Genomic DNA, 9,098 nt, shown 5'->3' with positions numbered 1-9,098 from the left:
CCCAGCAAACCGAGGCATATAAATAACAAGCAGGACAGAACACCAACGCTTCACCGGAGGCGCACTGATGATGTTACCTAGCAGGGTGACGAAACGTCTGCAATCAAACCCACCGGCTCGGCGAGCAAGTCTGCCGCCTATTCCAACTATAGTCTGACTAGTGCCTTGTATAGTTTTGGGAAATCCTCATTAGTGTTATTTTCCATTCCCTTTGAAATAAAAGCCATTGTTCCACTTGTCTTCCCTATTACCTGTTGAATGTGGATGCTAGCTGTTTGGTATTCATACACAAGGATTCCCAAATCCCTCTCTTCTGTGACTTTTTGCAGTGTTTTTCTATTTAAATGATATCTAACTCCTCTATTCCTCCTGCCAAAGTGCATTGCCTCATTATCCCACATTATATTCCATCTGCCAGGCTTTGGCCCACTCACTTAACCTATCTATACCCCTCTGCAGATTGTGTCATTCTCACCATTTGCCTTCTTACCTATTTTGTGTCATCCACCATCTTGGCTATGTTACGTTCATTCTTCTTATCCTAGTCATTCATATATATCGTAAATAACTGCAGCTCCAGCACTGATTGCTATGGCATCCCACTAGTTACATGTTACCATCCTGATAGTGCCCTCTTTATCACAACTCTCTCTCCAACTGGTTAGCCAATCCTCTGCCCATGCTTATACTACCCCAACACCAGGAGCTCTTATAATAGTTACCATTTATCATATTATGTGTACTGCCTTATTAAACATCTTTTGGAAGTCGAAACATATTAGATCTACTGGTTCCCCTTTATCTATGCTGCATGCAACCTCAAAAGAACTTTAATAAATTTCTGTTTGAAATCATAGGCAACATTCCATTTGCCTTCCCTATAATCTGCTGAAAGCATGCTTTTTGTAATTCATGCATGAGGACTCCCAAATCTCTGTTCTGTGGGTTTCAGCAGTGTTTCTCCATTTAAATAATATTAGGCTCCTCTCTTTTCTGGCCAAAGTGCACAATTTCAAATCTTACCACATTGTTTTCCATCTGCCAGCCTTTGGGCTACTTGCTTAAGCTATCTATACTTTTCTGCAGATTCTTTCCATCCTCACTTGTTTTCCCAACTGTTCTGTGCCATTGTGTGCTGTGGATTAACTCGGCACCCTTCCCATCCTTGGCACGGAACTCTCAAGTTCAAATTAGATGTCCCATTCAAAGTGTACCTCTAGCAATTGAGGCTTAAGGTTTTGGAAAAGCTATGGTATAGATTTGAAAATATAGTGTTGGGGGTTAAAATATTCAGTTTTGTGGACAGATAAAACTTCTGGCATTGTTCACTTTAGAACAGAGAAGGTTGGGAGGAGATTTAATATGAGTGGTCAGAGTAAATAAGATGTTTCCTGTGCTAGATGGAGCACCAGGCAGATTTGGGTACTTAGCAAAAGAAACAGTGGGGAAACAAGAATTTTTTTTAAAAACTGAGAGCCATGACAATCTGGAATGCTTTCCTAGGAAAGGGTGAAAGCAGATATCCTAGTGACTTCAAAGGGATTTGGATACAGACAGGCTTGAAAAGGAAAAATGCAGGGCAATGGAATAAAAGCAAGGTAGTTGGATGTATTGGATAGCACATTCAGAGTTTGCAACGATGTTATGGTTTTATTGTCTCCTTTTTGTGCTATTTCTAAGATTCTATAACTGTTTTTGATTTGGTCTCCAATTTTTTAATATGCATTTAAAGAAGCCATTCAAACTACTGTCATTTTCGGTACCTATTGATTATAGATTAATCAAGCATTTTATTAAATATAAATTGTTAACATTACAAAAATATTAACATTTTATTTGAATAATAAGCAAAAAACTTATAGTATTAATGAAGGTTCAATAGTAATGCAGCATTACCAAGTGTACCCGGAGCTACATTGTTTTCAGCATCTGAAACAAGTACATGACTCAAAATAAATTAAAAATAAGACTCTTGAATGATTAGTTTTTCTAAAAACTAAAACAAAATTCCATCCAATTTGATAGTCATCAATGAAAATGAGCAAGAATCAAAATTATTAGCTACCTTATTAGCGCAAAATTAAGTAAATATGCAATGTATACCCAAACTGAAAATTATGGGAAGATAAATAACTATGTTTTACATTTCTACACAAGTCAGTTTCTCAAAATATAACCCTGGAACAGTCTTTGCAAAAATTTTCAAATAACCAAATATTCCATTGTAGGATAAACCTTGTGGAAAATATACTACATGGAATAGTTTAAATTATTACATGGAAATTCTCAGCTTACAGGTAGTATATTAGTGACTAGGTTCAAGTCTGATTGAAAATTATATCAGCAAGAACTGCCTTTCTCCAATAAAATTACAATAAAGTTAACGTTCAAGACAGGCATCTTCATTTAAAAGGATACAAAATGGTAGCACTAAGTTATACTGGCAACTGCACAATGCTCTCAAATCAGTGACATGCAGTGCACTTGGCACATAAACTCAAAATTTCATTCTTAGATATCTGAATCCTAATTACATTTTCATATTAAAGTTCATCTATAATTTTACCTGGCCATTTAAGAAAGGCAGATTACACAATAGTTGGAATCCTTGTTATCCAACTAGAATATAAGGCACAGTTGCTCCTTTGCACATTGTACATTTTTCAATCAGTGCCTCCATTATCAGCGAGCTATCCTGTCATTAGGCCATCATTAAAACATTCTGGAGCTTTCTTTCAAAACAGAACAATTCAAGCATGAGTCATTTTATATCATTCTGATTTATTTCACGTAATTTGTTTTTGTAAATCCAGGAAAAAAAGACTAAGCAATTTATGAGAATAATGCATTTGAAGTAGGAGTTCATTATATAAAAATGTAATACTGCTGCAGCTAAAAGAATGCAAGATTAAATTTTTTAAGAATACATTTTTGTTAATTCAGTTTCTGGAGTTTAAGAAACAAGAAATAGCTAGCAAAAATGTAAATGTGTTGCTAGGTGCTCACTTTTGGGTTGTTTTGCAGACATAAGTGTGACCATGAGTTCTCTCTCCAACTCCACTTGTTTGCTACTCATAGGTTTTCTAATTGGGAGAACAATTACACAAAGATTCTGGGAAAAGTATACTCCACATACAACATTTAAGAGAAAAAACAGTTGTGACGAACAGTTGTGTTGGACACATTGTGCAAAATGAATCAAAATTCTCCCCTATCCTTTGAAAGATTTGAAGTAGGGCCACTACTGTGGTAATTCACGTTAATTCTCTCTTTATCACCCTGGACAAAGGTTCAAACCAACACAATAAATGAAATTATATTCTGACCAAGAATGAGTTTACACATCATAACTTTCATCTGCTTGCATGTTGTTTCAACAATAGATTAAATCTATGGCTGCTTTGCAGAAGCAAAAAAAAAGGCTGTATTAAACAATGTGAAATATATTTATTTCTAAATAAGTTATACTGGTTTTGAGAGAGGCAGAAAATGGCAATGTATGTGCAAGTTAAGAAAATGCCATAAAGAGAAACATTTGCTTGGAAGATAATCGCATAATACAACTATATCAAATTCTTTTCTGATAAAAAATTACTTTGTTCTAAAACAGTTTCCCTGTACAGGCCAAAAGATCAGCCTCAACTGCCCAAGATATAAGATGGTCCTGAAGGCCGCTTCAGTTCTCTCACGGTGCTGATTATACTTATCAGTTTTTTGCATATCAAAGTTCTGAAAAATATTGAACCCTCTGGCATACAAGGTTATTTGAAGATTAAAAGGAATACTTCAATTCTGTTTGCATAACTAAGCTCACATTTTCATGGATATATACAGAGACTGGATTATTCACTCAGTCTCAATCATACTTTAACTTTCCTGCTGCATTGCCTCAGGGTTTTGGTTTTATGGAAACAATGCTACTTCTACAACTGGCAGACACAACAACAGTGCAACAGAAAACCAAGTGAATGCCATGGTGAATAAATAGCACATAGGCCTAAAAGAAAACATTTAATTCTCCTGCGTAGGGATGTTAAGACATTTCAGCACACCAATGACTAAAAGACATAGGTAACATCTCAAATCGTACTGTTGGCGTTATTATCGAGCAACAATGAGGATACATATTTTTGCTGAGGCTCTGACCTTTTGAAGCTATATCTTGTTCACTTTTGTATACTTCCTAAATCAGAGCTACTGTTAGTGGCAGAGCAGTCAATGATTGGTTGTCTTAGTGACTGCAGAAAATGATTTTTTTTTTAAGTTTAAATCTTTCTGGAATTGCCTTTCCTCACATCTCCAATCCTTAAGATGGTGTCAAAATAATTAATCATTTTTATCTTCCACCCCTCTCTGCATTTTTTCTTCCTGTTTGTGCACCTTGGCTTTACCACTGCTGACGAAGATTGGCTGACCCAGTTGTTGTCTCAGGTTTAACGTTCTCATCCTAGAGTGTAAATCCCTCAATGCCCTCACCCAACACACATTATGCAACCTTTTACAGCCCTACAACCAATGCAGTACTCCATTCCTTACTCCCACCTTTAGACCATAAGGCCATAAGAAGTAGGGCATTCAGTCGATTGATTCTGCTCCACCATCTAATGAGATCATAGCCAATCTGATCGATAATCCTCAACTTCACTTTCTTGTCTCCGCTACCCAGCCCCCCACTCCTCTGTACACCTCTAGTTCCCTGCTGATTAAAATTCCACCTATCTCAGCCTTGAATATACATTAATGACCCAGCCTCTCCAGCTCTCTATGGAGAAGAATTCCACAGATTCACTACCCTCACAGAGAAAAAATTCCTCCCATCTCTGTCATAACTAAGTGACCCTTTATTTGGATTATGCTCTCTGGTCCTTGACTCTCATACAAGGGGGAAACAACCTCTCTGCATCTAACTTGTCAAGTCTTTTAAGAATTTTAAGAGGCTGCCAGCATCTTGTATATTTTTAACAGGACTTCCTTACTCATAGTCCATTCTTTTTGAAATAAAGGGCAATATTTCATATGCCTTCTTTTATGATCAAAACAGTTATGAAAGTTCATAACATTATTATAAAACATCATTTACAAGAAGTTATGCGATTATAATTACATTACCCAACAAGCCTTCTGCGGAGATCATTGCGAGGATGTTTGCTAACTTGCATTTTGTGACTTATAGAGAAAGGTGGGTCCAGAAAGTAGGTCCATGAAGAAGGAGGGGGAGATCCACAGCACATATGCTACCCATAGCCATCATCAAAGTGAGGGGATGGGGCAGGGGATGTCCTGAGTTTCTTTATAGTCAATATGGAGACAGCTTGAGAAGCAAAAGGCTCTGGGGCTGATAGGAGAAGACCACAACCTACAAGGCTGTTGAAGATATGAGTTATGGGAATCTCATGTTAAGAAGCAAAAATGAGTTAAGTTAGCATTTTATAATAAGGGTTTAGAGTTGAGATATTAACTGATGAATATGGTATTTATTCAAGTCATTTACCAATTTGCCAAAAAGAAACTGTTACAGACTGAGCAAAATCTTACAGGTGGAGATAAAGGTGATTCTGCAACGAGGTTTGAGGGTCTGTAAAGGTAAGACTGAGATGAAAGGATGAATTATTCTTTCCAATGCTTGTAACGAGATCTTTCCAATAGTTCTCACTTTGTGTAATAGCATGTGTTTTGTCGAATAAACATTTATGTTCTTTTGTTAAAGGCATAATGCCAGCCTCATCTGAGTATGTTCAGTGACTGACCACTGCAGTACACAAAATAGAACAAAAAACAAAACTGGTGGTGTACCAAGCCAGGTTCTACAATTGGATTTCATTTGTCCAGTAGGATCACTTTACCATTTCTACACATGACCCCTTTGTATACCAAGCACATATTTATTTCAAAATGGTCTTTAAACCTAACTATCTGACAAAACCTTTAGTTAACTTGTTGAATATTTTGTTTGGCTCAATGCTGCTCATAACTTAGGTATTTTGTTCTTTATTAATAGTTTGTATAAATGCAAGCCTTCACTTTTCTCATTTTGATCTCCATACCTGATTGCGCAACAAATGTCAGCACATTCTCCATTTTTCTTTTCAAGCATCTTTTTTTCCTTATGCGCTGTCTTATATCAAAGCTTCCAATATGTACCCAATTTCGCTCATTTCCTTTTCACGTACATCTCCATAAAATTGTACACACTTCTCTTTCATCTCAAACTGATACCTTTTAAAATACTTTGCATTGATCCATTTGATAGCTCTGCTAGAAAATAAAGGTTTTTCCATTGTGCATTCCATTTTTCCAAATAATGATGTCAAGCAATTACACTACTGACAAATCACAATTTCTTTAATACATACAAGATCCTGAGTGATCTTGATAGAGCAGTCTCTCTAATGGGAGAATGCAGAACCAAGGCTCACCTTTTAAAAAGAAGGGGTTGCCAATTTAAAACAGACACTCTCATGGGTCACAATTCTTCGTAACTCTCTTTCTGTAAAGGCAGTGGAAGCAGACTCCTCAATTGTTTTTAACGCAGAGGTAGATAGCTTCTTGGTAAGCATGGAGGTAGAAGGTTACCAGGGTAGGCAGGAATGTGCACATGAAATTACAATTAAGTCAGCCATGATCTTCTTAAATGTCTGAACAGACTCAAGGAGCAGAATGGCCTATCCCTGCTCCCTTTTTGTGTAATATAATGTTTCCAATTATGTGACTCAGTGTATCTAAACCTGATCTAAAAACTTACCAGCTGCATGTGTGTTATTTTTTATTTCCCAAATTTTTCATGCCGAGAAGTAGTCACTAATTTAGTGCTCATTCATGTAGCTGTGAGCATTTAGGTCATAATTCATGTTTTAAATGTAACTTTTAGTTTTAGGAATGTTAAATCTATAAGATTCAGGTAATTAAAATGCTGGACATTAGAAATTGCTAGAACACATTACGCTGTGGCAGTTCAAAAAGTGTTCTATGTGCATTTAGGTGGTCAGAGTTAAGCGTCATAAAACTGCAGGCAATAGGTCTGAAGAGAATTGTCTGGACTCTATTAGGCATTGAAAATATTCATGTAGATCTCACAGTCAAGAGGTTTGGTTTTGAAGATAATTAATGAGAATATCTATCTGTTGGCTTGGAGATGGGTGATTCAGGGCGGGGCCTTGTTTGGACTTTTGGAAGCTGTGGGATTTTCCAGCAGGTCTTTGGAGTTGGAGATAAAACCACCCAAATGGTAGGTGTAAGCTCTTAGTTCAGCAGGTGGAAAGAGTGTGCAATGAGCTGAGAAATAGCTGTAGATCAGAGGCACTTTCAGAAATCAAGGCTAATGCTGACGAAGTCAATTGGTTTAATGCAGAGAAGCTCATGATTGAACTTGCATGCCCATAAACATGAGGTGCTCAGGGAGGGATAGACAGTTGCTTAGCTGGAAACTAATGAAGGAACCCCAAGAAAACTCACGACTCAAGAGGATAACAGGAACATGAAGGAAAGTCAAAATGAATTCTTATGACCTGTGGCACTTTGGTTTTGCCCCAGAAAGCAAAGGAATCAAGACCCTGATGAGGACCCAGACTGATTTTATGCATGCGAGCCTGTCTGCCTGTGTCTGTGTGTGAGAGACAGCGAGAGAGACAGAAAGAGAGAGAGACAGAGACAAACAGCAAGAGAGAGAGAGCACGCGCGACAGAGGTTTTGGTTGTCAGACAAAAAGGGAAGGTTGACTCAGTTGAGGATTTTGGTCCAATATCTATGCAAGATATATTTACCCAAGATATTGTTTACTCAGATAACAAGGTGTAGAGCTGGATGAACACAGCGGGCCAAGCAGCATCAGAGGAGCAGGAAGGCTGACGTTTCGGGCCTGGACCCTTCTTCAGAAATGGGGGAGGGGAAGGGGGTTCTGAAATAAATAGGGAGAGAGGGGGAGGCGGATAGAAGATGGATAGAGGAGAAGATAGAAGAGAAACAACTCCCTTGTCCACTCCACACTCCCCTCCAGCTCCACCACACCTGGCACTTTTCCCTGCAACCGCAGGAAGTGCTACACCTGCCCCTACACCTCCCCCGTCACCCCCATCCCAGGCCCCAAGAAGACTTTCCACATCAAGCAGATGTTCACCTGCACATCTGCTAACGTGGTATACTGCATCCGCTGTTCCCGTTGTGGCCTCCTCTACATAGGGGAAACCCCCCCAAGCGGAGGCTTGGGGACCGCTTTGCAGAACACCTACGCTCGGTTCGCGCTAAACAACTGCACCTCCCAGTCGCGAACCATTTCAACTGCCCCTCCCATTCCGCAGACGACATGTCCATCCTGAGCCTCCTGCAGTGCCACAACGATGCTAACCGAAGGTTGCAGGAACAGCACCTCATATTCCGCTTGGGAACCCTGCAGCCCAATGGTATCAATGTGGACTTCACAAGCTTCAAAATCTCCCCTCCCGCTACCGCATCCCAAAACCAGCCCAGCTCGTCCCTGCCTCCCTAACCTGTCCTTCCTCCCACCTATCCCCTCCTCCCACCTCAAGCCCCACCCCCATTTCCTACCTACTGACCTCATCCCGCCCCCTTGACCTGTCCGTCCTCCCTGGACTGACCTATCTCCTCCCTACCTCCCCACCTACACTCACCTTTACTGGCTCCATCCCCGTCTCTTTGACCTGTCTGTCTCCTCTATCCATCTTCTATCCGCCTCCCCCCTCTCCCTATTTATTTCAGAACCCCATTCCTCTCCCCCATTTCTGAAGAAGGGTCTAGGCCCGAAACATCAGCCTTACTGCTCCTATGATGCTGCTTGGCCTGCTGTGTTCATCCAGCTCTACACCTCGTTATCTCAGATTCTCCAGCATCTGTAGTTCCTGCTATCTCTGAAACAATATTGTTTACTTAGCCAGGTTTGCTTTTGCTTTAACTGTTTCTTTTATATTAAAATTCATTTGTTTTAAGGCATGGAATCATGGGGGGTAATTTCTTTCACTTGGTCATCAACTGTTTGAATTTCTTTTTAAACATTAAAGGCCCCTAATGAGATTGTAACAATATGGAAACTCAGAAACTGATACCTGAAAACAACTTCCAAATGAATAGAGATAGTAGGAACTGCA

At 39.2% G+C, this 9,098-nt stretch overlaps 1 protein-coding gene across 2 annotated transcripts in view; it reads right to left on the bottom strand.

The window, feature by feature from the left end:
• zfpm1 (zinc finger protein, FOG family member 1) overlaps positions 1-9,098 on the bottom strand; it is a 115,392-nt gene that overhangs the window by 50,500 nt on the left and 55,794 nt on the right. The gene's annotated exons all lie outside the window — the stretch shown is intronic.

This window comes from Rhincodon typus, chromosome 15 (genome assembly GCF_021869965.1).
Source record: "Rhincodon typus isolate 14 chromosome 15, sRhiTyp1.1, whole genome shotgun sequence".
NCBI classification, from domain to species: domain Eukaryota; kingdom Metazoa; phylum Chordata; class Chondrichthyes; order Orectolobiformes; family Rhincodontidae; genus Rhincodon; species Rhincodon typus.
The sequence above is the reverse complement of the archived record's forward strand: the minus strand, read 5'-3'. Positions and strand labels throughout refer to the sequence as shown.